The 15,409-nt window shown below is 34.6% G+C and overlaps 1 protein-coding gene across 2 annotated transcripts in view; it reads left to right on the plus strand.

The window, feature by feature from the left end:
- Nucleotides 1-15,409, plus strand: part of LOC139522963 (sodium-coupled monocarboxylate transporter 1-like) — a 56,212-nt gene that overhangs the window by 3,100 nt on the left and 37,703 nt on the right. The gene's annotated exons all lie outside the window — the stretch shown is intronic.

The following is a 15,409-nucleotide window of genomic DNA, read 5'->3' on the forward strand; positions in this document are numbered from 1 at the left end:
TGGCCAAAAAATCTATTCGACATGTTGTAAGACAAAAAGGCATCTCAGACGGCAGAAGAAAAAAAAATAATAATCAGAAGAAAAACAAAAGGTCTTTCCACGAAAAGTGGAAAGACCTAATAATATGAAAACTATGATAGAGATAAGCAATGTACGTGCGTGAAGTTTTGTTTACATGTGACATTATGTAACCATTGATCTTGATATGCTTCCATCACAACAGTCACTACATGCCATACATACACTGACATATTAACTTGAAATTTTATTTTGATGATTGATGAATGGAAATAACGGTTACTCGGTTATAACGGAAAAATTGACTTGCAAGTTATAGTAACTAGCACTGTAAGGTATTTTGTTTTTGTTACTAAAGGTATGCTTATTCTACTGTCATATATATTTATCCTAATAAATGCATCTTGATTTTTTCTTCTTGAAATGTTTCATAGTGGGTTTTTTTTTTATCTATAGTACATGTAACACTATTTGAGAGATGATCGATAAAAGGTTTATCCAGAAAATGTGTTCTTTTTCATTATTCGTATTGAGTGCATGTAGAGGTAGAAGAACTGAGGTTTGTAAAAAATGTATTTTGTGTCGAAAGTGTCTAGATTAACATGCATAGACTATTAAAAAAAGCAAGTGGTAATTTAAACTATGCGGGGATTATATAAGTATTATAAGTCGGTTAATATATTCAACTTTGTGCATGTGTTATTACTTTAGTATATTTTATAAATTTAGCTTAAGTCGTGATATTGATCGTATGTTATTGAATTAAGATCATCTATGAATACAAACGCTTAAAGTAGTCATATAGCATATCGTTTCTTCTTCCGATTTTGTAGTAATATACATATATTCATAAGACAAAGTTAGTATAAATGCATTCATGCTTATGAATAGCTAATGAAAGTAATGTTTGAGGTCAAGTTACAGTAAATGGGTCATTTCGCACATTTATATAAGATTTTGCATAAAACATCAGCTTGTTTAACTTGAACTAAAGATTGAAAAAATTTATGCATTTCCCTTTTTTTTTTTTAAATATAATAAAAATGAATGCTACATGATAATCAAAAGGTCGCCGACTTTGTTTCTATGCATTTATCAACGAATTACATGTACCTTATAGCTAGTGATCATGGGAAAACGCCAGTTTTTTTTATATTCTATACTGAATTGACGTGACGCTTATTTATATTTTGTGGTAGTTTTATTCCAATATACAACATCAACATAAAAAGAAAATATGGGTGACCCTATGGTCATTTTACATCACAAAAACGGATACAATATTGCATCTATTGTTAAGAAAAATCTTTAAGAGTTTTTAGAACTTGATTGCTAGTAAAGATGTCCTGATATTTTACACGAATTCTATATAAATGCATTTAATGTTTTGTTATGATGATTGATTTCGGTTTTTGTGTAGCTTTCTGTGAATCTTTACGTCTTGATTTAATGTGTACCACCAAAGAGTAACATATGGCCAAATAAATTACGGACTTAGTGACATCAAAAAATCAATTCGAATTCCATCTCCGAATGCAAATATTCTTATCGAAAGAAAACACACCAATCCAAAGCCCCTAAATAGTTAGTCTTTGATGTTGAAAAACGTAAGGTAAATATTGTTTTAAAAAAACTTCGACATTCTTGTTCAAATCTAAAATCATGACCTCTTAAGCTTTAATCTACCAAAGAATGTCGGTACGATAGTCCGACTGAAGACAATTTTCGTTTTCTTTGAATGCCTGTTTTATACACAAAAACAAAATTCATAAATAAGTTTTTGTTGCGTCTCTAGATTTGTTGTCATTCTTCGTTTAAAAATAAAACCTCGGAAGCCTGTAGATCTATGTAGTCGAACTACTGTATCACTAGACAGTCAATACTAATGATGAAAGTTTTTTGTTGCGTCTTTCGATTTTCGTTACTTGACCTTACTTTACTATATTGAAACAATTTCACCTTTAGATTTATCTTTTCTTCGTTTTGACATATCTTTATTTTAAAATATTTTGTTCAAATAATCATGGTGTTGTTTCCTTTGAAATTATATTCAAGTTTCTGCTCTCGAATGATATCCTGTTTCTTACTCGCTATGTATCTGATCCTTATTCGATATTTATACATTGTATCTGTTTAATGGTTTCTTTTCTTTTCTTTTTTTTTTTTTTTGCCTTTTGTGTTAGTTTTTGGTTCGTAGTGGTGAATCTAACTTTTTTAGCGCGTATGTACCCGTTTGTGCGCTCCACTTATACATGCGATACTTATTCGTTCCTTATTTGCATTTTATACGTTGCACCTTTTACATTTTGTCTCATGGATTAGTTGTTGGTTGGTGGTGGTGCGGAATACCCTCGTAAGTTAAGTGTGTATGCACCCGTCTATGCGTTCGATTGTACGCTATTACTTATTCGTTTTTTATTTGTTCCTCATTCGATTTTTTTATACGTTGCATTTTTTAACATGGAACACTTTTTTGTTAATATTTCTGGTGTTAGTTCTTCGTTCGTAGAGGTGTAATTATCCCATCACGCATGTACCCATTTTTGCGTTCGACTGATACCTTGTTACGTATTCGCTACTTATTTGTTCCTTATATGTATTTTATGCTTTCCACGTTTTAAATGATTTCCTTTTTTCTTTTCCTGACTCTGGAGAGTGTTCTTGGTATATATTCTAGTTTCTGCGTTCGACTGTTAGTCTGTAAGGTCTTAGGTCTTGGAATTGAAATTACCCTTTAAGCGGGTGTTCCATGCTAACAGGTCCGTTGTGCCAGAAGTAGATATAAACAAGGTCTTCAATGGTTTACTTTTACAAACTGTGGCCTGGGTGGAGAAGAGTTGTCTCATCGGCACTCATACCGCATCTTCCTATGTCTCTTGAAAATGGTTCATAACACTTATATGCAATAGATCTATACAAGTTCATCAGCATACACTTGGGGTACCCTTGTATGTTACTTTACTATTACCGGCATGCCAAACTAATAACTTAAATAAGCCACATAAACATATTATTCATGTGGAACAGAGCTTGAGGTAAACATGGTCGTTAAATATGGCACATAACACCTATACCCTAGACACTAACGAGATAATAAGTCTAATACGCAGGGGGATACCTCGGTTTATCATATACTTAGCATTGATATAATAGCTTTTGCATATGTGTAATGAGCGGAAGTACACAAGTCATAATTTCCCACCCGGGCTGATAACCCATATCAGGGGCATCTCGTGCACAAAAGCCATAATAGTGCCTCTCGTGCAAGTTACTTCCAGTATTTCCGGTATCGGTTGTTTACTTTTCCATTGTGACGTCAAATATTTTTTATGACAACGTCAAAATTTACGGGAACTTTTGTGGGCATAGTTTAGTACTTGCTAACAAATGCCATTGACAATTACGAATAATTTTATAGTACAATAAACATGGAGTAATAATGATCATAAAACTCTTCCAAATTTTCAATGTTTAAAAATGCCTCTATAGGAAATAGTAACATAATAAATATGGAGGTTGTGATGTTATTGTTGGGCAATTATAGTGTATTTGTTGGATTCATAATTTAACTTTTATATAAAGTTTTTGACTGTTTTAGTTTTTATTTTGTTAATTTGCCATACATAAAACAATTGTCGGAAGTACATGATAAAGCGATTAATACATGGCCTTTTCCATATCGGCCCTCGACTACGTCTCGGGCTGATATGGGGGTTTCGGGATGATACCCGGGCCGATATGGAAAAGGCCATGTATTAATCTCTATATTTTACATAGACCAATTCAACTATTTCCGCCTGGCTTTTCCAAAGTAGACATTTTCATAGAGGTATAGATACACATGGCCTTTAATATGGTTCATAGCACTTATACCCTAGATCCATGCATATTTGTCAGGATATAGTTTGGTACCCTATATGTCACGATGTCTATTTCTTCTATTGATCTCTGGACAAGCTGAGAGATTCTTCAGGAGGTCCTTGGAACTAAAGGTAGAGGTAGGCATGACCATTATCAAGAACAACTTAAGCCTATACGTGTTTACTAACATAGGTTCGGGTAACCCTGTATGTAACATAATCCATCTTAAAATTGAGAGTGGAAATGGGGAATGTGCCAAAGAGACAACAACCCGACCATAGAGCAGACAACAGCAGAAGGTCACCAACAGATGGCCATACGAAGATATTGTTCAAATGGTACAAAAATACGTAGAAGGAAAGTGTCGATTCTGACTTGCAATGTTTTTTAGATAGGTCAATGTGCAGTTGAACATATTTAAAATATATATATAATTTCAGAATCGACACTTTCCTACTACCTACCTTTGTATCATTCTTCCTTTCAGTACTTATACATTAAATTTCAAATATCCGACTTTATGTGTAAATGATGAAGGTAAATGCAGAAAATAACTTCGGACGCATGAAACACTAGTAAATAAAGTGTTGTTTTCATTTTTAACACCACTGTGTCGGTACCTATGCTGGTGGAATATCTGAGGGTAGCATTAACTCTGTAGTCTGTGCTGACAAGAATGATAACAATAAACTTATCAGGTAGGTACCAGGATGGAAATTTTAATTAAGGCCAGACTCACGTTTAGTCTACAAAAGACTTATTAGGGACGCTTGTATAAAAAAAAAATAAAAAGGCCAAAAATGTACGAAGATGAAGAGCATCGAAGACCACAAATTCCTAAACGTTTTACCAAATACAGCTATTAAAGGTTATCTATTCCGGAGGTAGTAAAGCCTCAGTATTTCAAAAATTCAAAGTTTTGTAAACAGTAAATTTATAATTATGACCATATCAATGATAATTCATGTCAGCACAGAAGTGCTTACTACTGGGCTGGTGATAAAAGTGGAATAAAAGCACCACCAGCATTGACCCAGTGGTTGTAAATAAACTCATCATAAATACTTGAATTGAATTTTTTGTATATATGCCAGACGCGAGTTTCGTCTACAAAACAACTAACCAGTGACGCTCGAAGAAAAAAAATTAAAAGGGCTAAAAAGAACGAAGATGAATTCTCTCTAAAATTGTCTATTGATCAATTTGAAATTATACAGAAAGGCAATATGACCTTATATCACTTTGGCCATTTTGTTTTGTTTTTTGTCCATAGATTTACGAGTTTTGAACAGCGGTATACTACTGTTGCCTTTATGTAGCAAATAAGTAACAATGTATTAGTTGAGCGCCACATCGGCTACATACGTATTTAATGGGTAGTTTCATCTCTACCAACCAAGAACTAGCACCAGAGACAAGAAAATAAAGCATTAAAAGGGTGTAATGTATAAGTATCGAGTAAGGAACAAATAAATACAGAATATATAACAGGGTATTTAACGAGCGTAGAAACTAGTTAATACGCGCTTATATGGTATTTTAATCTGTAGGAACCCAAAAATAACACAAGTAAACATAAAAAAAATAGAATAGAAACCATTCAAAAGGTGCAAAGTCTAAAAAACGAATAAGGAACAAATAAATAGCGAATAAATGATATGGTATCAATCGAGCGCAGAAACGAGTGCATACATGCTAAAAGGATAATTTCACCTCTACTAAGGGAGATAATTTCACCTCTACTAAGGGAGATAATTTCACCTCTACTAAGGGAGAATAAACACATGAGAAATGTGAAGAAAAGAAATGAAAATATTCAAATTGTGCAACGTATAAAAAGCCAACAAAGAACGATTAAGTAACAGTGTATCAGTTGATTTCGGAAACGGATACATAAGCGCTAAAGAGAGAGTTTCACCTCTACGAACCAAAAACTAACACCAGAAACAATAAAAAATAAAAGAGGACAAATCATTTAAAAGGTACAAAGTAACATTAAGTTAATAAAGAACGAATAAGTAACAGGGTATCAGCCGAGTGCACAGTAGTTGCATACCCGCTAATAAGATCATACAGCATCTACCAACCAAATTCTGTTCAGAGACAAAAGAGAGACGAAATTACCAAAGGAACATTCAAAACCATTAGTCAAAATGAAACAACAATACACAAAATTGATATAAACTAAACACTGAGCAACACGAACCGCGCAAAAAATTAGGAGTTATTTCATGTGCTCTGGAGGGTAAGTAGATCCTGGTCTATATGAGGAACCGTCGTGTTTTTCATGTAAGTACAAACAAGGTGATATTTCTGATTAGGTAGATCACGTTTGGGGAAAAGGTACTAGATTATAGTTACAACAATTGGAATATATCCGACGTCATATGTAAAACAGATTTGCATAACGGTTAACAAACTCTTGATGGCGTCCGTAAAATTAATGATGGGATGACTTCAACTTCACCACTTAGAACTCTTAGTATAATAGCTTCCATGAAAGCAGCCAAACTCTATCAAGGAAATGATGATAGGGAATCAATGCAAGGCCTGGAATATCGTATCAACTTGGAGATATGTACTCCATATACAGGCGCGGTTACATAGAAAGTTTGTAACTGGGAAGCGGAATCATTACTTATGTCGTAAAATTTTGTTTCGTCAATTCATACATGTAAGTCAAGATATGATGCAGACCTTATGGTAGCTGCTGTATCTGTTCAAGTTCAATGGAATGGATGAGTTCAACATGTTCAACAAATTTTTAATTATTTAGTGAGAGAATATCAAATATAAAGCGGAAAGTGAAATCAAAGGATACTGCTAACTTATTTCCTTTTTTCATGCAATTTCTTATGAATTTATCCTCATATGATTGAAGTAGGCCAGAAGAGGAGCACAGTTGGTTCCAATGGGAATGCCGATTGATTGTTGAAAAACATATTCTATTAACGTATCAAATTTATTAACAATCAAGAAATTAAGCATCTTGATAGTGTCAGGTTCAGACATATTTTAGTTTGAATCAGAGTGATTTTTTACAACGTACGATTTATCCCTCCATAAGACAAGAAACGTGTGTCAACTTAAGCAATATTTTTTTTTAGAAACATAGCACTACCAACTTTTTAAATTTGTGTTTTAGTTTACAATGGGGAAATTCAAAATTTGTGTAAAAAGTAGAAAAAGTAGATTGTACGTACTCTAAAGGATCTTTGGAATTTTAAGTATTCATATCTGATTAAATCACCTCTAGAATAGGTAGTTTGACAATAACTTTGAAGCCCGACTTTGACTGCTGATAAAGTTGATTTTAATAATTTAGAATGAGGTTTCACTAGTAAGATAGTTTTTTGATAGTTAACTAAGGTACCAGGCTTATAATTTCAAAATACGCCAGACGTATTTCGCCGGTCTACATAAGACTCGTCAGTGACGCTCAGATCAAAATAGTTAAAAGGCCAACTTATTTAGTTTATACATACAATGAAGGAATATCTAGTTCTTCGTTTTTGGTATAAATTCGAAAGGATCATATAACTATCCAGGATTTCCTCTTTGGAACGTCTCGTGGGGGTATATGTTGAGAATTGTCAATAGCTTCTTCATTTATCAGGAAATGTATGTAATGTAATTTACATACATAGATGATGTTTTTTTTAGATTTATCTGAGCGGCAACATATTTGTCATAAAGGTGGGACAGGTGTTTTGCCATACTTTGTAGCATTGGTTTTCATATAACTATTCAGTTTTTTTATTATAATTTGTATCAACGACCTGCCGATCTTTATCCATTCCAAAAGTGTCTCTAAATCTTCTTTCTCACGTTTAACCAATTGCTGGCATAATCCTCCATTGAATTTATCAGAATAATTAAGTTATAATTCCAGTGGATATAGCTGCGCCATAATTCGGGCATTTGGAGAACACATTTTGCACATAAGTTTTATAAGCAATGTTTAGGTCACCAGACATTACGTAACTCGGCGGATAAGTAACGATTAAGTGACAGAGTATCAGACGATCTCGGAAACGTATACATAAGCACTAAATGAATAATTTCACCTCTACGAACCAAAAAATAACACCAGAGACAAGAAAATAAAAAAGAAGAAAAGATGCAAAAATGCACGAAAATGGTTACATACCCGAAAAAATATATGAATTGGGAAGTGGCATAGGTGCAATCAGGAGTTTTAGACGTTTTAAATTCGTCATGAGATCCTGCTAAAAATGTTTATAATTGAACATTTTAGTTATAAGACATGTTGGTACAGACGGACGACAGGAAATGAAAAAAAACATTAAAAAGGTGTTACGTACATGTATCGAATGAGGAACAAATAAGTAGCTAATTAGTAACAGGGTATCAGTCGAGCGCAGAAACTGAAACATACGCGCTAAAAGGGCATTTGTCACTTATTCCTTGTTCGTTACTTATTTTTATTCCTTATTCGTTACTTAATTCTTATTCCTTTTTCGTTTTCACTTTAAATGCTATTATTTGCCTTTACTTTCTTGTCTCTGGTGCTAATTCTTGATTTGAAGATGTAAGTAAAAAATAAGGAAAAGAGAAATTAACTAACTTGACTACTCTCTACAATATTACAAGGAATACCTCAAAATACTTCAATACTGTAACATCTCCATTCCTGTGAAAACTGTTTAACACACTTATATTTGTTCTTATGAAAATCTTCTTCAAATATGAATAAAAATTTTAAAAGTGACAATTATTGTATATGTTAGAATAATCTTAACATTTCAAATGGTTAATATTAAAGTATGATTTTCGTGAGAGCGCAAATAAAATATTTCAAAATCAATTATAACAGACAGAGGACTCGTACAACAAAATAAACTACAGACTGATATGCAGACCGTGCGGGAGAGATCTGTTTGAGCCAAAAATGTGTCCTTTTGCGCCACAACTTTTTCTCTCAAATGCTACGTTAGCGCCACATGTTTTTAAATTACATGGTATCATTTGCGCCAAAAATAAAACATACGATTTCGACAATTAGAAGAAAAATTACTTTCCTACTCCTTTATTCGGACTTGGAACCGGCATTTTACACGGCAAATAACATATCTTCTTCTTACTGTTGTTGCATGGGTAATCCCCAATTAAATGTATGTAGTAGCTTGTAACTTCACTTTTCTGTCCAAAAACACAAACATTGAAGGATGAAATGCATAAAATAGTTCATAATAATTCCTAATAATAGTAAAGCTCATACGCATGGTTGGAACAAAGGACTGTTTCATCAACTATGTGGCTAAAACATAATCAGCATGAGTAAAGCTTCTATTTTCATCTCTATTGGTATATCTTTATTAAATAGTCAGCAAAGCAATAAGTTTTATTCTCTCTCTGCATGGTACATGTACATTGACTGTCTAATGCATTTTAAGTCATTTCTCTCCAGATGCTCATATTCATGGTTAAATATCTCCGAACATATGATACTTTTTAAGCAAAAATAAGAATAAATATATATAAATCATTAATATTTATGATAGATACATGTATGTGAACAGGTAATTGGCGCAAATGAGTTCCGAATATTGGCGCAATTGATACATTTGGAAAACAAAATGATATCCCTGAAAAACAGTAATTGGCGCAAAAAGAATGCTGCCGACCGTGCAAGGGTTGTATAGCCAGTCAAGGTCGTTAAAAACTTCCATCATCAGAAAATCGATATTATTACAAACTATACTACTAGAACTGGCATGGTACAGGTCTTGTCACCAATCTGGGACAATAGTTATATATACTGTATGTCAATTCGAAGGGAAACGTGGGCGGAGAATGAGAAGTGAAAATCTAAATGATTTCCTTTACAAATAATTATATAAATGTCATTTTCATGTTCAAGCACAAATGCTGGAAAACTAGGTCAAATATGACATTCTGTACGTTAATTGATAGCGCGGAATGAAAACAAGACTTGTTTTCATTTGCATATACAGATTTTTATTTGATTTATAAATGGATTTCATAAACATGAGTACATGTATACAATATATTTAGCGGTATCCAAATCGGAAGACAAAACAATGAAATGTATACGTCCTTTCCGAAAGGATATAACACGGACCCTGAATTGATGTAAGCAAACTAGGATGGATAAATAAAATAGATAAAAATTATCATTGTTTTGTTAACAAAACGTTCCTGTCCACACCTAATATATACTATCAGTATTTCTGAGAAGCAACAGGTTAATTTTACAAATAAGAATATGAACATGCAATACTATAAAATATATGAGATTTCGAAATGGAAACATCTGTTACATAGAAACCTTGAATATAGGCTTGCCACTTTTACTTATTTTCTTAGGAACTTGACGTTAGCATTTAATAAAAGAGAGATAACTGGGCTGTTGTCTTAAAATAAACAAAAATGTATTATATCGTGAAGTATGAAAATAGTTGTGATCTGGTAAAATAGCACCATTGGAATAGAAAATTGTAACGCTTCTTTTTCTTTTTATGTGAAGCCTCGTTGGCCAAGTGGACTAAGTATTCCAACTACTGTATCACTAGTCTGTAAACACTGAGGTTGTAAGTTCGAATTAAACTAGTTGGGTGGCATCAAACAATCCCCCTAATCTGTGATAGTGGTGTAGAACAGTTGTGTGGCGTCAAACAATCCCCCTAACCTATTATAGTGGTGTAGAACAGTTGTGTGGCGTCAAACAATCCCCCTAACCTGTGATAGTGGTGTAGAACAGTTGGGTGGCGTCAAACAATCCCCCTAACCTGTGATAGTGGTGTAATACAGTTGGGTGGCGTCAAACAATCCCCCTAACCTGTGATAGTGGTGTAGAACAGTTGGGTGGCGTCAAACAATCCCCATAACCTGTGATAGTGGTGTAGAACAGTTGGGTGGCGTCAAACAATCCCCCTAACCTGTGATAGTGGTGTAAAACAGTTGTGTGGCGTCAAACAATCCCCCTAACCTGTGATAGTGGTGTAGAACAGTTGGGTGGCATCAAACAATCCCCCTAACCTGTGATAGTGGTGTAATACAGTTGGGTGGCGTCAAACAATCCCCCTAACCTGTGATAGTGGTGTAGAACAGTTGGGAGGCGTCAAACAATCCCCCTAACCTGTGATAGTGGTGTAGAACAGTTGGGTGGCGTCAAACAATCCCCATAACCTGTGATATTGGTGTAGAAGTCTGAACAGTTGGGTGGCGTCAAACAATACCCCTAACCTGTGATAGTGGTGTAGAACAGTTGGGTGGCGTCAAACAATCCCCCTAACCTGTGATAGTGGTGTAGAACAGTTGGGTGGCGTCAAACAATCCCCCTAACCTGTGATAGTGGTGTAGAACAGTTGGGTGGCGTCAAACAATCCCCCTAACCTGTGATAGTGGTGTAGAACAGTTGTGTGGCGTCAAACAATCCCCCTAACCTGTGATAGTGGTGTAGAACAGTTGTGTGGCGTCAAACAACCCCCCTAACCTGTGATAGTGGTGTAGAACAGTTGTGTGGCGTCAAACAATCCCCCTAACCTGTGATAGTGGTGTAGAACAGTTGTGTGGCGTCAAACAATCCCCCTAACCTGTGATAGTGGTGTAGAACAGTTGGGTGGCGTCAAACAATCCCCCTAACCTGTGATAGTGGTGTAGAACAGTTGGGTGGCGTCAAACAATCCCCCTAACCTGTGATAGTGGTGTAGAACAGTTGGGTGGCGTCAAACAATCCCCCTAACCTGTGATAGTGGTGTAGAACAGTTGGGTGGCGTCAAACAATCCCCCTAACCTGTGATAGTGGTGTAGAACAGTTGGGTGGCGTCAAAAAAATCCCCCTAACCTGTGATAGTGGTGTAGAACAGTTGGGTGGCGTCAAACAATCCCCCTAACCTGTGATAGTGGTGTAGAACAGTTGTGTGGCGTCAAACAATCCCCCTAACCTGTGATAGTGGTGTAGAACAGTTGGGTGGCGTCAAAAAATCCCCCTAACCTGTGATAGTGGTGTAGAACAGTTGGGTGGCGTCAAAAAATCCCCCTAACCTGTGATAGTGGTGTAGAACAGTTGGGTGGCGTCAAACAATCCCCCTAACCTGTGATAGTGGTGTAGAACAGTTGTGTGGCGTCAAACAATCCCCCTAACCTGTGATAGTGGTGTAGAACAGTTGGGTGGCGTCAAAAAATCCCCCTAACCTGTGATAGTGGTGTAGAACAGTTGTGTGGCGTCAAACAATCCCCCTAACCTGTGATAGTGGTGTAGAACAGTTGGGTGGCGTCAAACAATCCCCCTAACCTGTGATAGTGGTGTAGAACAGTTGTGTGGCGTCAAACAATCCCCCTAACTTGTGATAGTGGTGTAGAACAAACTATAAAAATCAGTTGAAAAGGACTTAACTTATCATATCGACACATAGCAGAAAGATATATAACATCAACATGTAATCTATTTACTTGACATTAAATACAATTCATCATCATAATCATAATTTCATAATTACACACTTTTAGTACACGTCCTAATATCCTAATTTGTTAAATGTTGGCAATATTTATGAGTAAGTTTGCTGCATATGCATGTAGTCTGAATCTGATAGATATAGTCATATAAAACAATAATGCATGCAAGATATTTTCACGTGTCGGTCATATATATTGTAATTTCAATACCCAATTTACTATTTGTATCATAAGCCTTGAATCTAGGGAATCTTATTCACCTGTGATTCATTTATTTTCATTCCTTAGTATATATAATTAATATGCCTGTCTGTCTGTTTGTTTTTGTTTTTATTTTGTATTTTAGTAACAATCCTATTGTTTGGATTTTAGATTAATACAATCCTTATTCTTATTCTTATTCTTATAGTTTTGTAATATATTATAAATGGACTGAATAACTGTTAAGATGGATGGAGTATAAATACAATTATAAAGGATTAATCAAAAGATGGAATCAAAAATATATATATAGTTCATAGTATATACAACTCGTCTAAACATCAACCCAACAATGTTAGATCTGTTAATTTGCTTTCGCAAATATTTTGTTCTTCCCTCGCCGGGGATTCGAACCCATGCTACTGAGATATCGTGACACCAAATCACCTGCACTGTAGCCGTTCCGCTAGACCACACGACCAACTGGGCTTCACAAAAATGAAGCTTTCGGTGGTCGTGTGTTACCTTTCCTCGTCAGTTTTAATCTAGCGTCGTACTACAGTACATTTGTACATGATAAATTGTTCATAGTATATATATAACAGGTCGCGTATCAACCCACGTCCAGGAAATAGACAAACCAAGACAATAGAGAACAAGATATTTATCTTGATTAAGTCGTGTTTCCTAATTAAAAGGGGAAGTGTGTAGGGGGGACACGATCAGGAAGAAGTAATTTGCATATTTTAAGTTCTCTATATTTTTTATTATTATAAATATTTTTATTTTGCTTATTCATGATATTATTATACAGAAATGACATAATTATATAAATCGTGTCGGCAATAATAAATATGTTTTATTAATTCACTATTTGCTCCAGATATTTACTAAATGTTAGTTTTTCTATATGTGTTTTATATGTTACATGAATAACATAAGACCATGTTAGATACATACTTGAAATAAAAATCATGACATACCTTTTAAATTGACGGCCTTATCAAAGTATGCTGAGTCAATGTTATAATTGCAACATTAACAAAACCGATTTGGAGTTCAATTCAAGAAGCATGTAAAAAAAAATAGTAATTTGCATGCTAATCAAGTAACATACAAAATTCTTGGAGATATTCTCTAGTAAGCAAGAGTAGACAAAGCAGTTATATATATATTTAAATTGTCTTTTGTCGTTTGGAGTAATCATGTAACAAAGTTACGTATAAATGCTCGCAATATTGCTCCTATAAAAAAGAAGATGTGGTATGATTGCCAATGAGACAACTCTCCACAAGAGACCAAAATGACACAGAAATTAACAACTATAGGTCGCCGTACGGCCTTCAACAATGAACAAAGCCCATACCGCATAGTCAGCTATAAAAGACCCCGAAATGACAATGTAAAACAATTCAAACGAGAAAACTAACGGCCTTATTTATGTAGATTACTACTCTCCCATTTTCCAACATTGCTCCGATACCCACCCATCTTTACTTCATCGTTTATGATTTTAGATTAGAGTAATGGTATGAATCAAATGACAAATGTATGCTTTGTCAGTTTAATTGAAGTCTGGAGCTGGCATGTCAGTTAACTGCTAGTAGTCTGTTGTTATTTATGTATTATTGTCATTTTGTTTATTTTCTTTGGTTACATCTTCTGACATCAGACTCGGATTTCTCTTGAACTGAATTTTAATGTGCGTATTGTTATGCGTTTACTTTACTACATTGGTTAGAGGTATAGGGGGAGGGTTGAGATCTCATAAACATGTTTAACCCCGCCGCATTTTTGCGCCTGTCCCAAGTCAGGAGACTCTGGCCTTTGTTAGTCTTGTATTATTTTAATTTTAGTTTCTTGTGTACAATTTGGAAATTAGTATGGCGTTCATTATCACTGGACTAGTATATATTTGTTAAGGGGCCAGCTGAAGGACGCCTCCGGGTGCGGGAATTTCTCGCTACATTGAAGACCTGTTGGTGACCCTCTGCTGTTGTTTTTTATTTGGTCGGGTTGTTGTCTCTTTGACACATTCCCCATTTCCATTCTCAATTTTATTTGGACGACTCAACATATAAAAAAATCATATTCATTCCATCAGATCGATATCGCTTCTGATGGACTGCTACTCCCCGGTGATATAATCAGCTTAGTATAAATCGGTCTCTCGTAGAATTATAATAAATGCCACATAAGTTAGGATATGGTCTTCCCTTTGTAAAAAAAATAAAAGTAATTTATCATCCAAAGAGATAAACTGCTTGTTTTTATTATTGTGTATTTGTTCACATTTGTAGTAATCAATATAAGGTATACAGAAATTATTAAGACAAGTCAGAAATTAATAAGACAAGTCAGAAATTAATAAGACAAGTCAGAAATCAACCACTGGATATGTACGGAAAAGTAGCATTTCACGAAACAGCGTGTTTGATTAGAAAATTTATAAATATGTTTATTAGCAAAAATGATAATACATAAAGTCCAGCTCACTGCTTCATATATGTAGGTAGGGTTTACATGCAATTAAGTAGGTTTTATTCACTTTTCGAATCTGAAAGATGTAAAAAACAAAATATTCTCCCGTATATACTCATTCTCTTCGAGCAATTTTCATTTCTGATCTAATTCATGTATCGGTTTATGAATATGTTTGAAATATTTGCCGCTAGACGGCGTTTATAGTCATTAATAAACAATTCATTATTGTATACAGAATGATTGTCATGATGCATGGTGAACATTGTGTGGTCCATTTAACTAATTACCAGATACGCAATACACCTTCAGATGCTAAACAGGTTCTCAAAGAAAGAAAAAAAGTTATTTAAATGCCGACCTAATATCTTTTGTATCATGCTGTTTCCATCTATGATGAAGA

The sequence above is a fragment of the Mytilus edulis genome, chromosome 5 (assembly GCF_963676685.1).
Source record: "Mytilus edulis chromosome 5, xbMytEdul2.2, whole genome shotgun sequence".
NCBI classification, from domain to species: Eukaryota; Metazoa; Mollusca; class Bivalvia; order Mytilida; family Mytilidae; genus Mytilus; species Mytilus edulis.